The following is a 13,547-nucleotide window of genomic DNA, read 5'->3' on the forward strand; positions in this document are numbered from 1 at the left end:
GACAAATTATATATAAAGATGAAAATGACTCTGTTTGTAACGTAATAACTCTTGAACCAACCGACCGATCTCGATCAAATTTTCAACATAGATGAGGTTCGGGCCTGGGATGGTTTTCATCATTTCACTTTCAAGATGCAACTTGCGGAAGGGGAGAGGAGATATATTGAAAATGACAATATTAGTGGCAAATCCATAGCTTTCGGGATCGCTGAAATGAACAGTGACACTTCCGATGTCGTTTAAATCCAAACTCAGCCCCCATTAGTACTCCTAAGGGGGATGATGCGATGTAAAACTAATTGAAGATTTCTGATATTAGTGTCGATTTCATAGTTTTTGAGATCCCTAAGTTGACTGGTAACATTTTTGGTGCCCTTTAGGTTCAAAATGAAACGTATTTTCCCCGTGCGAAGGACGGGTATTCTGCAAGTCTGTAATAATAACGAACGGAAGTTTCACATATTCAACCTTGTAATATTTCTCGCTAGTCAAATTTACTCACTGTGCGGTGTATGTGTAAATATGATCATATCTCTTTTTGAGTTGTTCGAAAAATATACAAATAATAAAGAGGAATTATATCAGAAAGCTAAAAAGTTAAATTAAAACCTATTGCTTTAAGTATTTTTCCTGTTAGCGAAATACATTGTATACATGCTGCAGACAGGTTACAGCAAGTAAGATTAGCATCAAGCTAAGAAATAATTTTTAAATTATATTTTCCAGTTTTCGCCAATATTTTCGAACAAATGATTTTTTCTGATGGGTTCAAAATTACGGAAATTTTGCACAGCATAAGGAAGATGTTTCTATAAAATATATATTTCATTTTTATATATTGACTAAAATGATTCTGGCCCTGTTATTTTAAGACTTCCCTGCCATCAGGCGGGAACTTCCTAAGATTGTTTAAGATAATTTAAATGCGTCTATATTTATTAATCCAATTAGGATTATATTTTAATTTCTTTTGTAGTCATAACTCCATTCTATCATGTTGCTAACTTTAAAGAGTTTGGATGAGTAGTGCATATATTTGTTGCTACAAAATTTCCCTACTTTAATACAAGAAATATAAGTACTCAGAAATCTTAACTGTAAACTAGTAAATATAAAATAGTTTTCATTTTAAAGCATAATATAACAAAATATTCTAAAATTTTCATTTCCCAAACTTTCCGTTTTTTTCAGTAGTTTTCATTTTAAAAGTATAATGTAGTAAAATATTCGAAAATTTCAATTTTTCCCAAACTTTCCGTTTTTTCCCAAGCTCGTGAAAAACCTTAAAACCTGGTTTTTTACCCAATATTTCCGGTTTTTTCCAGGCCTTCATAACACTAACATCAGACACTATTTGAAGAATCCAAATGGTAAGTTGGCGAAAGTATCAAAAGATATTAGTTCTATAGTAGTAAATTGGTTTAATTTGCTCAACGATCAGTTTTATTATTATTATTATTATTATTATTATTATTATTATTATTATTATTATTATAGTATATAACAAGCAAAGCTGGAACAATAGAGAATATTACAAAATATATAGTACACAAATTTCATAACTGTATGCCAAACACTTTCAAACAAAATTCGTAATAATAATGTAAAACTTTTCAGTAAACCTATATACGCCTCAGAGTACGGTAGAATCTCCAAGCTCCGTCGTAGAAAATTTTAACTTTCTAAACCAAGAATTGGTGTATTCCCCTTTTCGCCTTATAGTTCTCGAATTTCAGAAATGTTTATCATATCCGTAGTCGAGAGTCTAAGAAAACATTTTTAGAAAATTTCATTTATCTACGCCCAACTATTTTAGAGATCTAGCGGAACACCAGAAAACAATCCAAGTCCACTTTCCCGTCTTTGGTTTATTTTTCGTAAAACTTCGTCCTATCTTCTGCCTAGGATTTAATGAGCAAATTTGTACAAAACTTCAGGTTCTACATCCAAGAGTTCGAAAGATCTTGTAGAACGAAAGGTTTAAGGCCACTTCTTCCCTGTAGAAGTGTCATTTTGTAATACTCTACATTACCTTCGGCCTCAAGTTCAAGCAGAGGATTTGTAGAACATTTCAAGTTCTTGTGCCCAAGAGTTCCGAAGATCAAGTAAAAGTTAAAGAAAATGTTCAAGACTCCTTTTTGATCTACAGAAGTGATATTTCGTAAACTTTCTTTACTTTACTTTCTCAGTCCAAGGTACATGAGAAATATTTACATCCAAAATTACTAAGCTCTACGCCTAATTATTTTGGAGATTTGGATAATGACAAATATATATATATGCCTGTTTCTCCTCCCATAAGGCCACATTAAAAAAAAAAAAAAAGTCTTAATTACAAGAACATGTATACAAAATTTCAAGATTTTACAGCTAATAGTTCCGGAGATCTGGCGAACAAGAAAAGAAATTCAAACCTATATCTCCATTTAGGGACTGCATTTCGAGAAGTACAGTCTTATCTATAGCTTGAAATGCAAGAACATTATATGTTCAAAATTCCAAGGTTGTATGGCTAATAGTTTAAAAATGTCTAGCAAACAACAACAACATATCAAGCTCTGTTTTTTCTTTTTTTTTTCCTTAGGTACCGCATTAACAAAGAATCTTTCTTGTTTAGAGCTTAAACTGCAATAACGTTGTGGTGGGCTAAAGTGAACGTGTTGGACATAGCCAATTTTGAAATTAAAATACTTAAATATTTGCACCACAATGGTGGAGTGCCCTGAATGGACAGTCCCAAGAAGTATTTAAATTAAGTAATTAACAGAAGTTATGTAAATGAATTATATGAATTACTTGTGATTATTTAAAAGATTAAAGATATAAAATAAATATTCGGTAGAGCTTTTTTTTTAAAAAAAAATTAAGTGATTTGAAATATACAAAATACTCTTTAACTCAGGTAATCAGTGGCTTTACTTCAACTCAGATGCTCCATTGAAATGGTCAGGTTACAACCATACACCCTTCTCTGTACATGTTCTTGCCATGCTGTAAAAGAAAAACATATGCGAAATTATGCACATACCTTAATTGATGTCTGGAATCCGTACAAGAAAGACTTCCATGTTATTTTGTCGAATTTTTAATGTTGATAAAAAATAAAGAAAAACTCCACTCCTCCACAGAAATCATACAGATTTTCAACACTGATATTCACACACACATATAAAAAAATATTTTATATTCACACGAATATTAAATCGAAGTGACCGGTCGATTAAAAAAAATAATGATTATTATTTTTTTTATGAAAATTTGGCCATATATTTCTGTTCATAGTTCGTGCACGTATTGTTTTGACGTGTTCTTCATTGTCTTCTTCCTTCAGTCCTTTCTCTTCTCACTGAAGTTCGCTCGGTATCCTGGAACCTCCTAGATGATATCAATTGCTGCTACTGGGCGCTGCTCTGGTTGTTTCTCCGCTGCACTGGTGTCTCTCTCTTAGTATCTCTGGATCCATTTGAAGACATCTGGTTTATGCAGTGTTACTGGATAATTCTCATCTGGATTGCCTCAAAGTCTCTGGAAATTTTCTGATTCTACGATCCAGTTCCAAAGTTCTCACTACATCGGCCACATATGACGCACTTAAAATTTTACTTTTCGAATTTTATACATATATCACACGGCAAACTACATACGAGAGTTATATGCTAGTATTCATTGTCCTAGCTGCAGATTCAAAACTCAGTCTCTGCATTATAAAAAAAAAATATTCAAACTCTCCTCTTTTTAACATCTCGTCTCGCAACATGTGTTGCCCGTAAAGCATACACCGAGATTACGTTAAGTTCTGAGACAGTCAGATCGAGACGAAAGAGAGAAAAAAAAAAAAAAAAAAAAAAACTCAATCTCGAGTAACACCGCGATTCTACTATTTAAATGTGCCTATCTCACAAAACAGACCATTGTCACGATGAGTCTTGCACTAACTATTACAGAGGAAGACCTCTGTGTATCGCGTCTTAACACCAACTAACTCTCTCCTTCCCTGTCAAACAGTTTTCTTTCAGAGGAAACAACACGATTTTCAAAGGCTCGCTCCTGACCTACCCAAAATTCAATGTATAGGCCCTTTTCGCGGACCCTAATGGTTTTGTCGCCAAAATGTCTGGGTAGTACACTTTCATGTAATCTTTCATTTATTCTTAAATTATTATTGCTTGTCATCTATATTGAGTTTGACCACCGAATAGAGGAAATACTAAGCTTTAAAACGGTGTATCATACACTTTGTTATTCAAATGTTAAATACTTGTTTTCGTATTGTTTTCCCCGGCGTCACTGTACATTTTCTTTGTAAACAATCTTCCTTGCCGAACCAGTCCATGTGCATTTGTTTACATCGTTAGAGTACTCTAGCGGTGATCTCTCGCAACCTCCACACACACATTTGTTCATGGTTTTTCACTTTTTTTTCACAATAATTATCATGAATCAACAATATATTCTATATTACATTGTACCTAATATTCCTCTGATTATATTTACATAGGATTCCAGCAGTGACATTCAATTTAGAATTAATAATCAATAAATATACACATATCGGCTGCTGTGACATTCACGGTACTGCGTATCGCTGTCGTCTCAATTACAGCAATGTCAACACCAAGCACAGTAAAGTAATAAGCTTTTGTTTTAAAGTTAAGGTAACAACGAAAAATCTTTTCTGACCAAAATTACATCTTATCTTACATTTCTACAATTCTAAATATGTAATAATGCTAAGATATGACTGCATTCATAATTTTCAATGGGGGGAAAGCCCACTCGCAGGAAGAGCAGGGGCTCTTCCTTGTCGAAACTGCGCTTTGAAGGAAAAAACACATAGGCTAGTTTTCTGGCGGGATCCAACCCACGCTTTCGAAGTTTCTAGTGTCAAAAATGGTCACTTTACGAAAAAGTAACACCTTATTGTTCCCAAGAATTCAAACCCACTTGCTAAAATATCTGAGCAGAAATACACAAAGCTAATGGGATAGGATCTATGTCGCCAGAGCACTATCTGCAACAATGTTAGCAACTCTGCTCACTTCTACCTAACTAAGTTAGAAGTATGATTTAAATATATGACCTAGATAAAATTTCTCTCATACCACAATTCTTCTTTAACCTTAGATAGCAATCCTGGGTGCATGTACACAGCTTTTAACTGCTACGGAACATTTTCTTCTTTCTTTCTTTCTTTCTTTTTTTTTTTAACTCAGTGGAGCTTTTCCAAGTTAGGTTTTCTTTCCTACATATATTTTTATATTCCAAATAAAAATGTTTAATTCACCTATTTTATATACTAATTAACCTAACATTACATATATATATATATATATATATATATATATATATATATATATATATATATATATATATAGGTATATTCCTAAAAGTATATATATATATATATATATATATATATATATATATATATATATATATATATGCATAATTCCAAGAATAAGTGAAAAGAAAAACTTCTATCCTAAACTAACTTATATACTCTTAATTAACATATAGATATGTAAATTATTCTAATATTATGCAAAAATTTCGCGTGAAATTAACATAAAAGTTCTAAATAAAACATAGCTATATGTGTGCCTCCTATAACGTCGTTTGTGCAAAATCTCAAGGTTTTATGCCTAATAATTTCGGAGATCTGGCGAACGAAAAAAAAATGGAGCTATGTTGTCCTCTTTTAGAGGCGAGCTCATACGTGGCTAAACGATTAGCGTACGCACCTTTGGCGTGGGAGACCCGGGTTCGATTCCCGGCGGGAGCTCATGTAATTCGGATTCCACGTTAATCAGTAGGTCCCGTCTCATATAGCCTCGCTGCTGAAAGAGACGTCAAACTCAAAATCAACTCAACCTCTTATAGGGGCTGCATCTCGTAAAATCTGGTGTTGTCTACAGCCTAGGACCCAAGGGGAACATTTGTACAAAATTTCGAAGCTTGACGCCTGATGGTTGCGGAGTTTTGTTAAGAGGAAATGAGTGAGTCAGCATATTTACTCTTTTATTGTTTTGTATTCTTTATTTCCTTTCCGTGACCTCTGTTTTAATTGCTGATTTTTTTAAAGTTTTAATCTCTTATTTTGTAGAATTTACATGAGCTGCAGTTTTTTTCTTTTTTCTTTTTTCTAGAAGTTCCATTTGGATGGGTGGTGTCATACTGTAATCCATTTCTCTTGGAGGCGAGGTGGCACGATGGGAACGACTGATACCGTGAAGATTGATAAGGTGTGTGCAGTCACCAGTGCACCTGGTTCAGGTTGCGCTCATGGTTCGAGAACCAACATGAATGGTAGGTCCCGTTTTTCCTAATATGGTATTACGTAAGGACGAAAACACACAAAAACTCAAAAATCTTCGTATGAAAGGGCCCTTTTTACCCTTTATAGTGAAATCGACCTCAAAATTGGCTCTTTATGGATCCAAATTGTTAGTTTTGACCTAAAACTACCCCAAAAAAAGTTTCGACCCCATACCCCCACCCGTTACAGAATTATTGTATCATACATGCTCAAAATTTAATATTTTATAATTCCGGTGGAAGTAGTCCAAATCATTTGAAAGCTCTAGAGATTGTAGATACTATGTAGATGTAGATGTGATTTTCTTTTCTTTCTTTTTTTTTGTTTTAATTTTTTTTTTTTTTTTTGTGTGTTGAAAATTTCAAAAAAATTTTAAATGGCGACACGTCGCTGAATTTTCGTTCAACAAGTTGTAGTATCCGTAGGTACAACATATATTTTTTTCAGGGTCTGGAAGTGATGGCAACACTGTAAATAAAAAAAATAAAAAAACGTAAAACTAAAAAAAACGTTTTTTTTTCGTAGTTTCATGGTCATTTATGATTCTCAAGATCAAGCTTTCGAACATTTCTTTCCCAGAGTTCACGATTTTCTTTTTCCTTTCGTCACTAATTTATTTAAAACGGTATGAAGTTGAAAATATTCCAATCAATGAAGGCAGAATGAAAATTGAATGAATTGTCGCAAATTATATGATGTTTGGCTTTTTATTTGTTCTCATTATCAGAGAATATTTATGTCTACTTTATTGCTTTGTATGTTAAAATAACTGACTATGTATAATAAATAAGTTTACTCAAACAACTATATATTAAAATGCTAGGTGTATATGTTTGTCTCCAATCATTTCGACAATGAGATCTGGAAAACCACAAGTGCTAGGAACGTGCCATTTCCACTGGTCGATTCCAAATTTTGCGTAGATTGTCCAGTTCTAATTGAATATTTAAAAACCATGGCCGTTATTTCTTTATTACATTTTTTAGGGTTACACTTGAAGTGATGATTTTTTTTTGTTAAAAAAGAACATAATATCCTACGCGTTATACATTTCAACACAATATAGTTGTATACAGGAGATGTATATCTCTCAGGCGTTTGTTTCATAGCCAAATGATAATGAAAAACGAAAGATAACCATTTCTTCAGTCTAAGATGAATCTTTATTGTTTGGAGTGCTTTGTCCAATGAATACCGTACGAGGACAAGTCAAAAATTATCTACACTTTTCATTCCACAGTTTGTTTGCATGAAGCTAGGATTATACTATGCACATCATTTTTCTACGTAATCTCCCTCATCAATGCACTAGACCCAACGGTCAACGAGCTTACATATTCCTTCCAAATAAAAGGTTTTCGGTTGGCCGTGAAGCCACTTTTGCATCGTATTTTGCACGTCTAAATCTGAGGGAAATCTATGCAAATCGGTACACACAGTTGCGGCAGTTTATGGTTTCATTCAATTTAAAAGTAGCCTCATCAGATCAAACAATAAAATCAATCAGCTGTACATTTCGCAAATTCATTCACAAAATTGGAGGTGCCTATTTGGATCGTCCTCATTGATTGCGTGAAGGAACCTGTGAATATAGGGTTTCCATTTTGCTTGCTTTAAAATCCGGTAAACACTTGATTTGTTTACACATGACTCACGCGAAGCGTGCCTTATGAACTTCTGAAGGAATGTTGTCAAAGTATGTAACACTGCTTCCGCCCGTCTGTCCTCCGCTACTAATTTTTTCCTGCCTCCTTCATGTTCTTACATTTTCAGAAACACTTTAAAATCCATTTTCGTTGCTCAAAGAAAAGATTCCTCGCCATCTTGTCAATTACTTGTCGCTACTGGCAGGTGAACTGAAAATTAAAGAAAAAAGAAAAAGAAGGAAAGAAAAAAGAATGGGAAAGAAAACAAGAACAAATATATTGTTACACACACTAGTCATGAGAGCGCCTAATAATAACAATTTAATCAGGTTATCGTTAATGCGTTCTGTATTATTAACTTTCAAACAGTGTAAACCCCCTTTATGAGACACACTATATTCCTTTTATTTCAACACAGTTGTGTTATCTTTTAAGTTATTCGTTTGAAACTGTCCCTTTCTCATTTTTAAGTAAACTAAAAACAGCAATATTATCGCCCTACTTAAAACGGGAAACACTGCTCACATAGCAAAATACTGTGTATGCTTTCTGTTTCTTTAAAGCTTTCTGAATACATTGCTGAATCACAATTACATATTTTTCTGTTGTCCCACAAAATTATTTCACCCGTTAACATGATTTTCTAAGATCCGAATCCAGGAAGACTACACTATTTGATTTTGTTCCAGTGTTTGTTTTGGAGTTTCCAATCATATGAAACAGCAAGGAATATGAGATAGGTTTATTCATTGATAAAGCGTTCGGCAGTGTGAACTTCAAATTATTACTAAAGAAACATTACAATTATAACATAATGTGTGGAGTCTGTCAATGGTTTTCTTAGTATTTCTGAGGAAAAAACATCTTGCCAAATTTCGAGGTCACAAAACGGTCGATTTGAAAGATACCAGGATTCCTATTCCAGATGTACCCATTGGTTTATTTTTAGGTCGTATTCTTTTGTTAATTTTATATATATATATATATATATATATATATATATATATATATATAATATGTTTTTTTCATTCTATTGACATAGCTGTATATGCAAACGATGCTAATATTTTAATAAAAGCAAGTACCATCTTTCAATTAGAAAATAGTTTAGTATTTAAAGACCAATAAAGTGGCCATCGAGTAAGAACTTAAGAGATAAGTGTAATGAAATCTCTGGTGATAAATTTTAATGTGTTAACTAAATTGTTAGTTAGAAACACCGTGCATACAGAATAATTCTCTAGTTTAAGTCAGTGATTACCAATTTCTGCGATATCACGGGCTAGAACAAAATAAGAGCCGAATTCGGGGGCCATTTTCCACTTTAAATGTCCATAATACATACAATTTCTGATTCTTTTTCTCCATTATACGTACCCTTGTTTCATGTGTCTAGGTCAAAATAAAACCTGAGCTACGTATATTTGAAAGTAACTATATGAAATATACATTCTTGTAGAAACCGGCCAGGCACCAACGGCGTAACTTTTCAGAATGGAATTAGTAACCGAAAGGTTAAAAAAAAAAAAAAAAAAAAAAAAAGTTAAAAATAAAGTATATTAAGATACCCAGCTACACATGCATGGAGATATATAAAAAAGCAAATCATACGGTTTCATTTTTATTTACGGGACGCCATTTGGTCATCACTGGTTTAAATTTTCCGCCTGACTGGTTAAGTTATTCCTCTTCATCTTAATTTTCAAGAGTAATTATTCAACGTACTTTAAACTTACATATTAAACTATACAGGTCTTGTTTCGCTCCATATAGACAAAAAGGCATTGTTTACCGATCTACTTAGCTTTTATTGTACTATGATATATATCCATTTCCTTTAGCTCTAAAATAATAATAATGATCTTGTGAAAAGATATTTATATTTGTTTCTAACGCTTCCTTAATGTAGAAAAGCATTATTATCATTAAGAAAAATTAGCATTCCTTTACCAGTACATCTAATGTACATTCACATAATTCAAGGGAGCTATTCCAAAAACAAAGTAAAAAAAAAAAAAAAAAAGCTTGAGTCAGAGGGGAAATAGCTTTCAAGATTACATTCCTAGCTCAATGGTTCTCGGGGTCAACTGACCTTGGAAGCAGATGACGTAAGTCGTAGTTTCCGTCTTACAGACCGACGGTGCTGCCATCTACGTACTAATACGTGCTTAGCAAGAACCGAGCGGTTCGTTAGATGGAAACCGGTGGTAAGTAAAGCAACATGCATTTTTATATGTTTCTAATAAGTTAACATTTATTCTCAGAATTACTAAGTTTGGAATAGTATTAAAAGTAAGAGTAAAATGAAGTGTTGGACGTTAGTGAATTCGTAACTACATGAAAAAGTGCAGTTGACATTACTTTGTCCACACTATTTACGAACTGTGGTTACAAAGTATGGGTTAAATTAGTTAACTGCAACTTTCACGTTTTACAGATAGGATATTAGTCCAGTCATTACACAAAATTTTAGAAAACAAATCACACAAACTAGGCACTTTGTATGAACATCCTGTAGGACTCAAAATATATAAAGTCCCCAAAAATAAAAGTTGTGCTCAAGCCGCCATCTTGGAAAATGGCTGAACACCCAATATTTACGAAGGAAGTCGCAGATTTAGGTTTAAAATAATATAGCAAGCACACTAATTGGTCAATTGGTACAAATTTTATCTCGTTAGAATCACAATAAAATAAGATTTCATATGATATATAGCAATTGTCCGTAGTATCTATTAAAGGGAAGTAATGGCGGGAAATGTTTAAGATTTAGTGCCCAAAATTCTTTTCTTTCACATTTTTTCGGCTGTAACATAGCAATACTGCATAGAAATCATACCCAAAAAAATTGTACAAGTAAACTAATACATAGCAAATATATTCTGAAAGTTACACATTATTCCGACGAAACCAAAAGGAATAATAATTTGCGGTTCTTATAATTGCGTGTATCTGAACTGCGTAAAGAATTTTATAATAACGCTTCGCAAAGAGATCTTTTGCACCGTTTCATCTGCAGGTATAATATGAGTTATTCATGTCTCGAATCACAATAAAATAAGCATTGATTTAGTGTATTGTTGTTTTAAAGTATTTAATATAAGGAAGCACTGGAGAGAATTCTCGGAAAGTTAACTCTAAGAATTCCTACTTTTTGAATTATTGGTTATAGAGAGGCAATACTGCATGGAAACAAGATCAAAACGTTGTAAATAGACATTAATAGATATTAAACATAATTTTGGAAGTGTCCAGTCTTTTCAGTAACAATGGGAGATCATAATAGTCGAGCTCTTACTGTATCGTAATATACGTTAAAAAAAAAAAAAAAAAATATGAAATGGCAGTCAAGAAGGCTGTCATTTCTTAAAAATTTTTATTTGAAAAGTTCCGAAGATTTTGTTCTATCTCTTTTTAGATTTCTCAGAGGTATGAAACAAGAGGTAGATAAATTTATAATATTACAAGTTTCTTAAAAAAAAAAAAAAAAAAAAAAAAAAAAAAAAAAAAAAAAAAAAAAAAAAGGCTCTTGATAGCAGGAAATATCCTCGACGTGTGATTGCATAGTATTGATTATTTCATATCATATGTTAACCCGATGATTTTCTAAAGGATCCCATTAACATTGTCTTCCAAATCATCATCGAAGACTTTTGCACGATTGTCACAAGATAGTCCTTGACCTGTGGCACACATTGGCGAACAGGCCATTCCTGATTTTATATATTCACAATATTTGTTAGGCATAATATTTTACATGCACAGAACACTAGTTTCACCAGTTCGGGTGGTGCAGACTGTTTTGAGGAAATCACGGGAATTAGCAATTTATTCTTGATCATCCATCGCATAATGTTGGGTTCCCTATCCAATGTTGGATTTGTAAATAGACCCTGTATGAGTGCTGTGAAGCCGCATCACTGTTCGGTGGAAGTATAGCAAGGTCAAACGCTTGATATACTTGCTGTTTGGTTATTACATTACTGTGCCTGTAATACCTCAAATCATGAGACTCTCACTCTTCTTACAACCATACAAATGAAGTAGGAATTTTTTTCCCTGCTGATGCAATTTCACTTTTCGAAGCTGAAGACAGATTGAAAACATTTACAGTTGACCGAAGTTCACAATATTTCTGAAGAATATTTAGAGCTTTTATTTTACTTTGATTGTAGAGGCCTGAAGTTGTATCACATCCAGAAACAGCATGAGCAAAAAGAAGAACATCACAAACCTAACGCAGAAGAGCCTTTGGATCTGGAATATTGACCAGTGTATCTTTTCCATGCTTTGAAGCTAGTTTGAAGAAAAATATTTTCTCAAACAGAGAAGACTTAGCAGTGAGAAGAACAAGCAGATCAATATCCTGACCAACCTCGACATTCGTTTCCGTGTTTGCTTCATCTATGGCTGCTGTGATAATGAGACTGTCTGTATTAGATTCGGCTTGATAAATATCTATGTTTGATTCTCGGCAGTGACTTTATAGAATATCTATAAATTATCTCTTGTTGCTGTTGTTTGCAAGAAAATCAACCTGTGTACTTGTTGGTGAAGAGCTTAGATTTATATGTAGATGTTCTCTTAGTAGTTCTCCTTTGCTGTTCACATCTCTTTATGGTGGGATTGGTTGGATATCCATCAAACACGATAGTACATGATCCTCCATAATGTGATTTTATCTAGGAAATATAGCTTTTGAAAATATTCTCGTAAGTTGCAGGTCAGGGCCACACCACACAATGAAGTAAGTTACCACCATCAACAATGTGAAAGCAGTCTTCGGGAAAATAAGACATATTGGTAAACTTAAAACATTTCAAAAGAGATGCCTTTTTATTTTTTCTGAATGAGACACTGTCAAATAAGGATGGTGGTTTTGGTACAAGCTCGTACTTGAAGCACCTTCTCAGTTCCTGAGTATCTTTAACAACAACAGCTATCCTGTTAAAAGGTTGCTGCATATTTACAGGTATCGTTTCATTGTTTATGACAATCTGGGAGTTTATTGCTGCCAGGGGAATTACTTTATCTTTCCTGTGAATGATTACAGTCCCAAAATCTTTTCCCTCTTTTGCTGCTAAGGGAACCATTCCCTTTTCTACGGCTTGATCACAAATTCCTGTATCATCTGCAACCAGTCCTGACGCGATAGTTCTCCAGATTCTTAATGAAATGGATTATGTTTCAAGAGCCACTTACAAAAGGTTTCTGCGTCCCGGTAATCACGAATCTGTCGAGAGGTTCGTTCTTCCTTATGCTGCTCAGAGGATGTAAAAGTTTTTTAGTTCTCTACTGCTTTTGATATTTCCATACTAAGTAGTAAAGAAGAAATCCATCATAACAAAGTCTCAATTGTTATGGCTCTACCATGAGTAAGTCCACCTACAGATTGTATCAGGCGGTTCAGTGATTGCTCTATAACCATATCAGTGGATACTCCCGACCAGTATCTTTCAGAATAACGAACGGAGAATAATCCTTCTTTTGTAAACTAGCAAGTGAAAGCCACCCAGTCGTACTCTGACTGTTGAAAGAGGGCTCCCAACCTCGACAGATATTATAATTTCACATGCTTTTAC

The 13,547-nt window shown here is 33.5% G+C and overlaps 1 protein-coding gene across 2 annotated transcripts in view; it reads left to right on the forward strand.

Annotated features, from left to right (window-relative positions):
- The first annotated feature begins 6,150 nt into the window (after positions 1-6,150).
- The window catches only part of LOC145678514 (uncharacterized), a 127,361-nt gene continuing 119,964 nt past the window's right edge, over positions 6,151-13,547 (forward strand). The window contains exon 1 of one of the 2 annotated variants that reach the window (XM_081748752.1): positions 6,151-6,309. The gene's annotated coding sequence lies outside the window, so the exon portion shown is untranslated. Of the gene's footprint in view, positions 6,310-8,997; positions 10,173-13,547 lie in introns of those variants that run through there. The other variant, XM_081748754.1, reaches the window with a different exon arrangement.

The sequence above is a fragment of the Thermobia domestica genome, chromosome 2, assembly GCF_964235325.1.
Source record: "Thermobia domestica chromosome 2, izTheDome1.hap1.1, whole genome shotgun sequence".
NCBI lineage: Eukaryota > Metazoa > Arthropoda > Insecta > Zygentoma > Lepismatidae > Thermobia > Thermobia domestica.